This window comes from Lutra lutra, chromosome 3 (genome assembly GCF_902655055.1).
Source record: "Lutra lutra chromosome 3, mLutLut1.2, whole genome shotgun sequence".
NCBI lineage: Eukaryota > Metazoa > Chordata > Mammalia > Carnivora > Mustelidae > Lutra > Lutra lutra.
Window position 1 is genome coordinate 156,558,444 of NC_062280.1, and position 13,017 is coordinate 156,571,460.

At 35.9% G+C, this 13,017-nt stretch overlaps 1 pseudogene; it reads right to left on the reverse strand.

Moving 5' to 3' along the window:
* Positions 1-10,403: 10,403 nt before the first annotated feature.
* Positions 10,404-10,723, reverse strand: LOC125096097 (ATP synthase-coupling factor 6, mitochondrial-like; annotated as a pseudogene).
* Positions 10,724-13,017: the final 2,294 nt, after the last annotated feature.

A 13,017-nucleotide genomic window follows, 5' to 3' on the forward strand; every position in this document is an offset into this window, starting at 1 on the left:
GTCACAGGATAAGTCTGATTTTTTAGATACTGTGAAATTGTCCTTCAACATGATTTTAATAATTTATAGTCCTACCAGCAGTGTCTAAGATTTAGAGTTTAGTTACAACATTACCATCAACAGATATTGTCACTCTTGGCCCCATAAGATGGTGTCTCACTGTTACTTTAATTTGTATTTTCCAAAATGGTTATCAGGTTGACTATCTTTGCATGTGCTCCTGCCTCTTAGAAACTTCTGTTTATATAATTAGATTGTTTTCAAAATTATTTATGGGTAAAGTCTATATGTAATACAATTGATTATTTTTTTTTAAATTTTTATTTCTTTTCAGCGTAACAGTATTCATTGTTTTTGCACCACACCCAGTGCTCCATGCAATCCGTGCCCTCTCCAATACCCACCACCTGGTTCCCCCAACCCACCCCCGCCCCTTCAAAACCCTCAGATTGTTTTTCAGAGTCCATAGTCTCTCATGGTTCACTTCCCCTTCCAATTTCCCTCAACTCCCTTCTCCTCTCCATCTCCCCTTGTCCTCCATGCTATTTGTTATGCTCCACAAATAAGTGAAACCATATGATAATTGACTCTCTCTTGTATTTGTTTGTGTTGGAAATGTGTACTCAGTCTCTATGGCTTGTCATTTAATTTCTTTACATTGTCATTCTGTAGAAACAGATTTTAGTTATATGCAATAAAATATGAAAACCTAGAGTTCTATTCTTTTCTCATTTTAATTTAAAGACATCTCAAATTCATACCTGTATATAGAGTAATGTTTGTTACAACTTTTTCTTATTTATGTGGATGGATAATTTTATATCCCATTTATAGAACAGTCTATTTTTTCCCACTAATACAGAAGACAGAGCTATCAATTTCCCAGGTCTGTTTGGTTATATTTCTGCATTCCTAGATTCTTCTATTTACTTAGTCATCTATTTGCTCATTAATTAGTATGCAAATTCCCAGCATTTTAATTGGTATGGTTTAATAAAAGTATTTTGAATCTGGTAGGCCGTATCTCTTTTTTCAGAATTGTGTCAAGGTTTCAGGTGATCTTAGCCTCTGGCTCTTCCTTATATATTTCTTCATTCCTTTTTTCTTTTTTTTCCCTGATCACTAGATTTTCAACTTTAGGGCACCAGCCATCCCTGCTTTTTATTCTTCAGTTGGTTATTACACTGTGAACAGTGACAACAACAAAGATAATATCGGTAACAAATTTATTTAAGGACATTAACAAGCTTACACATTTCACAAAAGGTAGGAAGGTGATGCTGAGGAATAAACAGGATCAGAAGGATGTCTGGAAAATCAAGTGGCCTGCAGCAAGAAGACTTTAAGTGGGATAGCTTGGAAAACAAGCTCTAAAAACTCTCTGTCCACCAGTCTCTCCATGCTTGGTGTGGTATGCTCCTTCATGGCTTCTCTTTCCCATGTCATGTGCTGAAAATGTAGTCTCAGGGAAGAGCATGTTCTTCGATGGTCTTTGGCTTCATTCTCTCCTCTGGCTTTAAAATAGGAAAGGATTGTGGCATCTGGGTGGCTTAGTGGGTTAAACCTCTGCCTTCAGCTCAGGTCATAGTCTCAGGGTCCTGGGATCCAGGCCTGCATTAGGGTCTCTGTTCAGCAGGGAGCCTGCTTCCCCCTCTCTCTCTGCCTGCCTCTCTGCCTACTTGTGATCTCTTTCTTTCAAATAAATAAATAAAATCTTAAAAAAAAAAAAAAAAAAAAGGAAAGTCTCAAGCATCCCAGGCTTCTGTAGCATTCTGTAGCAGAGTGGAGGACTCAAGCTCACCTGGGACCCTGCAGAGCTTTTCTTGTCACATTTGAGCTCTGTTCTGTCTTCTGAAATTCATCCTGATCCAGATACATCCTGATACTCAGAAATGCCTTTTATATCCTTGGAAGCATAATTTGGAGTTCAGATCATATTCTATTATATTCCACTTTATACACTTCCAATTCATAAACATTAATACTTATCTCTGCTCATCACCTCTTCCCTAGCCTGTTATCTACACTCATGTGGATTTCCAAAATAGCCTCCAAACTGACCTGTGTGCTGCCATTCTGAAACCCATTTCCCACATATCCTCCAAAATGAACTTTTAAAAGTGAAAGGCACATTGTAGCACTCTCCAATTTTAGATATTCCTGGGAGTTCCCATTCCACCTCAGATAAAACCCTAGCTTTTCCATGATGTGCATGATCTAGCTTGTTTTCTTTCTTTAAACTTATTCTCTGTGTGCCTTACTCTAACTCATTATCAATCTAGGGACTGGTATCAGTCAGGGAATTTGATGAACCTGTTTTCCCCTCGGGCTTGTGTTCTTCCTCTGCCCTCTGCTTGGATCATTCTGTCTCCTGATCTTTGCTCTGGATCTTCATTTAGGCTACAGTTCAGACATTACTCTCCCAGAGAGGTCTTGCCACTCTAATGGTGCCCACCCTTTCATCCTAGATACTCTTCATTACATTATTCTTCAGTGGTTTAGTTCACAGTCATTCATTATGACATGAAATAATCTACATTCTATAATCTTATCCTGTCTCTCTGTCACCCAGCAGAATTTAAACTCCGTAAGAACAGACTCATGCCATCTCATTGTTGTCCTAAATGCTAATGTCTGGAATAGTTGCTATTTCTTAGAATGCACTTAGGAAAGTTACGTTAAATAAATGAAGGAACAGGGCACATATAGAGCCTAGTGCATATGCTTTTGTCAGGGGTGACCCTTGTGTTTGTTCACCTTGCGGGTTTAACATGGCTCTTGACAGCAGATATTTCCATTAATAGTCCCCACCAGATCCCAGGACAAAAATCACAGGGACAGAGGCAAGATTGTCCATTTTTTCCCCTCCCTGACCCCAATTCTTCTTTGTTTGAAGTAGTGAGGAATTTCTGACAATTCTGAGTGCTGCTCTATTTACCTTCCTTTCTCACTTAATACTCCATCTTTTCAGGGCCAGGGTTAGGAGCCTTTCTGGTCTGTGCCAGAATATCTGTTTTTTTTTTGTTTGTTTTGTTATGTTTTGTTTTGTTTTTTTTTAAGCTGCTATCTATATTTTTTTTTCAAATGTTACAACTTGAAGATTTTTTCTTGTTTCTTTGGCTGTTTCATAACTTTTTTTTTTTTGCACGTTTCAACAATTATTGCGAGAGAAAAGTCTATTTATTTCACTCTGTCATCTGTTAATAGCATCTCATATTCTCTTTCCAAGTTTAAAATATATCAAGGGGCACCTGGATGGCTCAGTTGGTTGAGTGGCCAGCTCTTCATTTTGGCTCAGGTCATGATCTTGGGGTCCTGAGATTGAGTCTCGCTCAGGCTCCATGCTTAGCAGGAAATCTTCTTGAGGATTCTGTCTCTCTCTTTCTCTCTCTGCCCCTACACCCATTTGCACCCCCTAAAATGAAAAAAAAATAAATCTTTAAAAAATAAAATAAAAAATTAACAAAAGACATCAAAACAGAGGACATTTCATTATATTTCTATGAGTTTGGTATAAGGAAGGGTTCCATACAGGTAGAAGTAATCCTGAGAGAACATAACCCAACATATTACTAGTTTTTAATATTTCATAATTAAAATTATAAATAATATTTTTCTGATAGTGATAAGGTCATTTTAATTGCCTTATTAAATAATCTCCTTATTTAAGGTAATATATACATTTCATTTTTTTCTAAAATAAATTAGAAGCACTTTTTAGTGCTTAAAATATAACTTTTTTTTTGATATTTAAAAAGTTATAAATCTGCCTCATTTGTTACTCCAAACTGTTCATAGAAAAAAAATTGATACAGGTTTTTGAGATTTCCAATAATAACACAATACAAAATAATCTCTTTAACATACAGAGTTAGATAATATGTGACAATTTCACAATGCTGATTATTTGGGGAAAAGATATTATCTTAAACACCTATATAGTAGATTTAAAATGTAAAGTAGCTCTGATTGTTCATATGGGATGCATTTTTCTATAAACGCATTGTGCATCATAGGCATTATACTGGTCGGATTTTTGAAGAGACATAATTTAGAATAATAGAGAAACTGTGAATGCTTTCTGAGTTATATCCAGGCAGTAGAATAGGAAAATGAATGCAAGACATTGAAAGAGGTGGAGAGCATGTAGCCATGTAATGAAGTACAGTGTCCCATTAATAATTGTACTACAGAGAAGATAAAATTAACAATGGGTACCTATTAAAGAAGACTATATTTGGAATGATTTGATCTAGTTATGAGGAATATTGCAATTGTGAAAAACTATTCAACTACATTCATCACTAAGTATACTGAAATCTCCTGTTATAAATACAATATTAATTTAATTTTAATTATGAAACATAAAAGTATATTAAAAAATGAGTAGAAAACAAATTATAAAATAGAAATTTCAAAAGGCTCATAAAAGGGGAAAAACAGTATAAATGAGTAATTTGGAAGCATGGTTAAAAAGTGTAATTATATGTCTAAGTTTGGGCTGCTGTAACAAAAATACCATAGATTGGTTAGCTTTTAAAAACAGAAATGTATTTCTCACAGTTTTGGAAGCTGGACATCCAAGATCAGGGTGCCACCATGGTGGGGTGAGCACTCTTGTAGGTTGCAGAATGTCAGTTTCTCTCCATGTATCTTCACATGGCAGAGAGCAGGGAGAAGGAGAAAGCACTCTCCTGACTATTACTGAGGGGACTATTTCCTTTCATGAGGACTCCACCCTGAAGATCTTACTTAATCCAAATTGATTCTCAAAGCTTTCTTCTCCTAATACCATCATGTGGGGGCAGAGGGTCTCAAATAGGAATTGTTTTTTGGGGGAAACATAAACATTCACTCTTTAATACTGTATTATACATTAAATATTAAGTGATTTTCAAGAAAAAAGGAGTTTTACCATACGTTTCATAAAAGTACAATTGCAAATGATGAAAAATAAGAATTTGTTTGCCCTGAAATCTCTTACTATGTGAGATTGAAAGAGTTAATATGTTTTATTTTTTAATTCACTTATAAAATTAGTACAAAAGGATAAAAATAGTAAACTATTTTTTTATTATTGACACATTTTAAAGGCCTATAGTGGTATAATGAACCTACAATAAACTTCAATATGAAAATCACACATTTTGATAAATATCTATGTATGAGATGTATGCCCATCTATGGGCATAGATAATTGATAAGTATCTATGTATGCCCAGGAAATTAAGATAAAAATAAATAACAAAAGAATGAACATATGTATCAATCTGCAAGTTTTGTAACCACTCCACATTTTAACTCTCCCATTATCATCCTCTTTCCCCTGTTCTCGGCAAACCCATTACTAGTTCGCATTTTCTAAAATTTCGTGTAAGTGAAATAATAAATCATGCATTCTGTAGTTTTAAAAACCTGGTTTCTTTTATTCAGCAAACTGTTTTGAGATTCATCCATGTTATTACATGTATTAGTGTAATGTACTTATTTTTTTTAATGCTGTTTGGCCCAGTTTTAAAGTCCTAGCTAGAAGCTGATCAATTCCTTTTCCCCAACCATAGAAATCCATACTCCAACCACTTCCCTTATCAAGTGCTCACATTCAGGGGTTAGTATGCACCAGCTCTAAACACTGGAGGGGCCAGATACCAGATTAGATAGGATATAGCCCCTATGCCTTGGATCTGGAGATGTATTCGAATTAGCCTATCCAGACAGAGCCCTGGAAGCCAATCTAACCCAACCCCACTTGGCCAAACACAATCTACCCTCTGCAGCTCTAGGTTGCTGTTCCCCGTTCCTGGTACAACAAACTGAGTGGCCCTCCTGGTGGTCTTCTCTCATTCTGAGGTATAAATAGCAGAGAATTCTGTATTTTGTGTAACCACGGTATCAATGTGTTTGTGTCTCATCATGAAAAAAATTCTTAAATCTTATTAAACGTTCCAATTTTGTTTATTAATGATTAGAATTATAGTATATGGACATACCACAATTTGTTTATTCATTCCCCTTTTGACAAGCTTTTTAGTTTTCTTATTCTAGTTTGGAGTAAAAACAAACAAATAAATACATAAAATAAATGGATCAATAATTGTATAGGCATATAAATTCATATATACAATTTCATTCTTGGTTTTATACTTAGAAGTAGAATGACTAGGTCATATGACAGACATATCTTTAACTTTTGAGAAATTATCAACATGTTCAATAACTGGCTTTACAATTTTATATCTGGTACGTAAGAGTTTCAGTTATTCCACATTCTTGGCAACACGACATTTTTTACATTCTATTAGACTTGTAGTGTTTTGTCATTGAGATTTTAATTTGTTTTTTCCCTAATGACTAATGATATTTATCATATTTTTATGTGCCTCTTTATCATCTACATATTTTTTTTTCAGTGAATTGTCTGTTCATTTTTAAAACCTTTTTAATCGAGCCTTTGTTTTATTACTTCAGTTAAAAGATATTTAAAATTTAAGTTTTAAGTTGCCTTTATGTATTGTGGATATAAGCCTTTTATCAGAAATGTAATTTGCAAATAATTTTCTTCTAGTCTTCAGCTGATGTTTACAACCATTTAACATAGTCTTTAAAGGAGACATAGTTTTTAATTTCAATCAAGTCCATTTTTCATTTTTTTAAATGGATCTTTTATTTTTTGGGGATCTAAAAACTATTCCCTTACCTTAAAGTCACAAGAGTATTTTACATATATATATATATATATATATATATATATATATAATATATATATTATTAGAGATTTTAAAGATCTAAATTTAAATTTAGATCTATAATTTGAGTTACTTTTGTTTCAAAGTATGGGTCATGATATATTTTTTACAATTGATATTTGATTTTATTTGCATGTGGGTATCTAATTTTCCAGTATTATGCATTGAAAATATTGTTTCTTCAATGAATTCACTATGCCTCATTGTCAAAAATTAACTGATTATAAATATGGAAATGAATTTGGCTATTCTGAATCCTTCCATTTCTAGGTGAATTTTGGAAAAACCTTGCCAAATTTAATTTAAAAAAAAGAAAACCTACAAGATTTTGATTGGAACTGCATTGAGTCTGGATCAATTTAGTTATATATATATATATAACAATGTAGTATATATATAACAATATAGTGTCTTCTAACACAACTTCTAACACACCTCTCTATTTAGAGCTTATTTTTCCCAGCATTGTTTATAATTTGTATTATATAGGTCTTGTACATATATGGCAGATTTATTTCTAACTATTTTGTATTTGCTGCCATTATTTTTGGTTCAGCTTATGATCTCAGGGTCATGAGATTGAACCACAATCGGGGCATGGAGCCCACTTATGATTCTCTCTCTCTCCCTCTCACTCTCTTCCTCCCTGCTCACATTCCTTCTCTCTCTCTAAATAAATAAATAATGAATAAATATAACTAAAACAAAAATAAAAGGTTTTATCTCATCTCACTTATTTCTTCTTTGATGCTCGTCTTGAGTTTATGTAGATCCATATTTCTGACCAATATTATTTTCCTTCTCTCTAAAGAAGTCACTCTTTGCAGATGATGTGATACTCTATGTGGAGAACCCAAAAGTCTCTACCCTTAAATTGCTAGAACTCATACAGTGCTGGGAATGGCCAGCAATCCCTGTACCCACTGATGAAAGATTACTCCAAACTTTGCTGTTAAAGAGAATAAGCAAGGAGGTCAATGCTCAGAGGCGAAGACCCTTTGATCTTCTTTGCTCCCACTTTTCTTGGCCCTTCAGCATAATCACAAATCCTTATCACTGTTTCTCAAGCGTGTGCATTGTACCAAGGGGTCTTACTAAACTAGGAGTATCTGTTTATATGAAAGATATGATATGTTAATTTGCCTGTTTTGCTAAACGTAGCCTAAGGGACAATGCATACATCTCTCAGATCACAGAGTGGCTGTTTGGGCGAGGAAAGTTTGGGAAGGCAACTCCCTGCGGTATCCCAAGGGCTGAGTGGTCTTGCAGGCCATGGCATTCAAAGACCCATGCCCTTCTCTGAAACATTCCTTTGCCTGCCTCTGTGTTACATTTTATCAAGCCTGGTATTATGGCTGAGTTCCTGCTTTACATTAACCCCAACAATACAGGAATTCAGCAAAGTGGCAGGGTATAAAATCAATGCACAGAAATTAGCGGCATTTCTATATACTATCAATTATAGAAGAAAGAAAAATTAAGGAGTTTATCCCATTTATAATTGCACCCAAAACCACAAGATACCTAGGAATAAACTGAACCAAAGAGGCAAAGGATTTGTACTGAGAAAACTACAGAACACTCATGAAAGAAATTGAGGAAGACACAAAGAAATGGAAAAATGTTCCATGTTCATGGATTGGGAGAACTAATATTGTTAAAATGTCTATGCTTACCTAGAGCAATCTACACATTCAATGCAATCCCTATCAAAATACCATCAACTTTTTTTTTACAGAGCTGCAACAAATAATCCTAAAATTTGTATGGAACAAGAAGAGATCCCAAATAGCCAGAGGGATACTGAAAAAGAAAACCAAAACCACTGGCATCACAATTCCAGACTTTAAATTCTATTACAAAGCTGTAATCATCAAGACAGTATGATACTGGCACAAAAACAGACATATAGATCAATGGAACAGAATAGAGAGAAATGGACTCTCAATTCTATGGTCAACTATTCTTTGACAAAGCAGGAAAGAAAGTCCAATGGAGAAAAAAACAGTCTCTTTAACAAATGGTGTTGGGAAAATTGGACAGCCACATGTAAAAGAATGACACTGGACCATTTTTTTACACCACACACAAAAATAGACTCCAAATGGATGAAAGATCTAAATGTGAGACAGGAATCCATCAAATCCTTGAGGAGAACACAGGCAGCAACCTCTTTGACCTCAGCTGCAGCAACTTCTTGCTAGATATGTCTCCAAAGACAAGAGAAACAAAGGCAAAAATGAAGTACTGGGACTTCATCGAGATCAAAAGCTTTTGCACAGTAAAGGGAACAGTCAACAAACCCCAAAACAATCTACAGAATGGGAGGAGATATTTGCAAATAACATATCATGATATGATAAAGGCCTAGTATCCAAAATCTACAAAGAATATATCTAACTCAACACCCAAAGAACAAACAAAGTAATCAAGAAATAGGCAGAAGACATGAACAGATATTTCTGCAAAGAAGACATCCATCCAGATGGCCAACAGACACAGGAAAAAGTGCTCCACATCCCTCAGGATCAGGGAAATACAAATCAAAACCACAATGAGATACTTACCACCTCACACCAGTCAGAGTGGCTAAAATTAACAAGTCAGGAAATGACAGATGTTGGTGAGGATGTGAAGAAAGGGGAACCCACCTCCACTGTTGGTGGGAATGCAAGCTGGTGCAGCCACTCTGGAAAACAGCATAGAGGTTCCTGAAAAAGTTGAAAATAGAGCTACCCTACGACCCAGGAATTGCACTACTGGGTTTTTTCCCTAAAGATACAAATGTAGTGATCCGAAGGGGCACGTGCACCCTTATGTTTATAGCAATGCCCAATGTCCAAATAGCCAAACTATGGAAAGAACCTAGATGTCCATCAACAGATGAATGGACAAAGAAGATGTGATTATACATACATACATACATACATACATCTATATGTATGTATGTATGTAAAGAAGATGTGATTATACATACATACATACATACATGCAATCTATACGTATGTATGTATGTATAATCACATCTTATACATATATATGTATATAGATGTATGTATGTATAATCACATCTTCTTTAGCCATATATATATATCTATAGATATATATATATATAGGAATACTATGCAGCCATCAAAAGAAATGAAATCTTGCCATTTCCAACGATGTAGAATGGAACTAGAGGGTATTATGCTGAGCGAAATAAGACAATCTGAGAAAGACAATTATCATATATGTGGAATTTAAGAAACAAAACAGAAGGTTAGAGGAAAAGAGAGGGAGAAAAAAACAAAAAACAAAACCAAAACCAAGATGAAACCAGAGTAGGAGATAAACCATGAGAGATTCTTAATCATAGGAAACAAAGGGACATTAAAGAGAACATGTGAGGTAATGAGCACTAGGTATTATATAAGACTGATGAATCATAGACCTGTACCTCTGAAACCAATAATACATTATATGTTAATTAATAGAATTTAAATTTAAAAAATTGAGTTAGAAAAGTTCTTTTAAAAATTTTTTTTTTTTTGGCAGTTGAGAAATGAGAAATGAGCTACCCTACGACTTTCTCATTCTGAGAAATCAGAAATTTATTCTGATCCAGTTGTACAACTAATCTAGGACAAATTCCCCCCCAAAATTTACATTATTTCTTCAGGTTTGGCAGTTTTTGATGACTTCAAATTTAGGGTCTTCAAATTTTAAGTCCAGAACATATTCATATCTGCTTTACTGTACATTTGCTTAAGAAGTTCCCAGTCTAGGTCTTGCTGGTACTCTGGGCCAGTATCAATGGGTTCTCCAGACGCCTGTCACTTACTTTTGTATTCTCCAGTCTTGTCCAGGAAGGGTTTCTCTACAGGAACAAGTTCCTTATTAAGTGCCACTGCTGTCACACTAATGTTCCTCCTCATATAAACTGAGACTGCAGACCATATAAGAGAGGAGAACCGGAAGAGCCTCTGAAGAATCATGATGATTCTGTTACTGACAGGAAACACCTTGGAGGTGGTCTGCCTCTTTTAACATTTCTTTTTCTTTTTTTCCAAGATTTTTTATTTATTTATTTGACAGGGACAGATCACAAGTAGGCAGAGAGGCAGGCCGAGAGAGAGAGAAAGAGAGAGAGAGAGAGAGAGAGAGAGAGAAGCAGGCTCCCCGCTGAGCAGAGAGCCCAATGCGGGACTCGATCCCAGGACCCGGAGATCATGACCTGAGCCGAAGGCAGTGGCTTAACCCACTGAGCCACCCAGGTGCCCTCTTTTAACATTTCTTGCAAGTCAGGTCTGTTGGCAAAAAATTCCCTCAGTTTTTATTGTTCTGAGCAAATCTTTATTGCTTCTTCACTTTTGAAAGATAATTTCCAAGGCACAGAATTCTAAGTTGGTGATTTTTTTTTCCTTTCAACACTTTATTTTTATTTCTTTTTTTTAGAAAGAGAGAGAGCATGTGTGTCCACCCTCGTGATGGAGTGGGGGAGGAGCAGAGGGCAAGGGACAGAATCTTAAGCTGACTCTGCAATGAGTGAGGAGCCCCACCTGGGGCTGGATCTCACAGTCCTGCAGTCAGGACCTGAGCCAAAATCAACAGTCAGATGGTTAAATGGCTGAGCCACCCAGGTGCCCTCTCAACACTTTAAATATTTCATTTCAAGCTCCTCTTGCTCACATCGTATCAGAAGAGAAGTTTGATGTAATTCTTATCTTTATTTTTCTGTAGGTAAGGTGGAAGTTGTTTTTGATTTGTTTTTTAATCCCCCCCCTTCCCCGGCCTCTTTCAGGATTTTATCTTTGATTTTCTGTAGTTTGAAAATGATAGGGCTGGGTGTAGCCCCCCCATTATCCTCCTTGACATTCTCCTAGTTTCTTGGATCTGCAGTTTGGTAGCTGACATTAATTTGGGGGGAAATTGATCATCATTGTTTCAAGTATTTATTCTGTTCTTTCTCTCTTTTCCTTCAGTCACAGTCCTTGGATAGTCCCACAGTCCTTCCCACAGTCCTTGGATATTCTTTTCTGTTTTTCTCAATCTTTGTTCTCTTTGCTTTAAAGTTTTCAAGGCTTTTCCTCTAGCTTAGAGATTTTCCTCTGCACTATCTTGTCTACTAATAAGCCCATCAAAAGTATTCATTTCTGTTACAGTGCTTTTTATCTCTAGCATTTCTTTTTTTTTTCCTGAGGCTTTCTATATCTATACTTGCTTGCCTTCTGTTATTGCCTGCTATCTACTTTATACTTTAGAGACCTTAGCATATTAATCACAGTTGTTTTAAATTTCTAGTCTGATAAATTCCAACATCCCTGTTGCGTTTGGTTCTGATGCTTGCTTTGTCTCTTCAGATGGTCCTTTTTTACCCCCCTGCCTTTTACTATGTGTGGATATGATGTACTAGATAAAAGGAAATGCTGTTAATAGGTCTTTAGTAAGGTGGTGGCCAGGTGTGGAAGGGGGTGAAGGAATAAATGTTCTGTAGTTCTGTGATTAGGTCTCAAATGTTTTAGTGAGCCTGTTTCTGGAAGGTGAACAATGGTATCTTAGTTTTGTTTCATTTTGTCTCCCCATAGGTGGGATATGGAGACAAGAGTGGGCTGGAGTTGGACTTTTCCCTTCCCCCAACGCGGTTAGTCTCTGCTAATACCCCAGAAGATTCAGGCTTTGGTGTACTAGTTTCCCCTGAGGGCAGGGCTTGTTAAGAAAAGAATGTTCTGGTGTCTTTCAAAGTAGTTCCCTTCCCCAACCCCCTCCCTGAAGTTGGAGGAAATCTTTTTCTGCTCTGTGGAAACCTTGCAGATCTCCAGAGGGCAAATCTCATGATTTTATGATTTGTGACTGGATTCCCCCCTGGAGTTTTGAACTGTTAAACTTGTCCACACTGAGCTTCTAGTAGTTAATTGATTACAGTTCATGTTTTCTGACCTTGGATCTAGTCCTGAGGCAGTTTCCACTCTGAGTCTCTGCTCGGTAAGTCATGATTAGGTGATTCCGTTTGTCTCTTCAGTCTTGGGGGTAGTCGTTTGCTTCTTATCCTCCTCTGTCTTACAGATCCAAAAGTTGTTGATTGTTTGATGTGTTTAGCTTTTTACTTGTGGTTAGGAAGAGTGGCATCTTTCAAACTTCCTTACATTGCAGAACTGGAAACCTAAGATCCCAGTGTTTGATTTCAGAGCTTATGAAAAGACATGATTTTTAAAACCTCCAGTTAAAATTATTTTTTGGTGCACAGAGAAATGATTGTATATATTTTAACTTAATTGTTGACCTCAAAAAT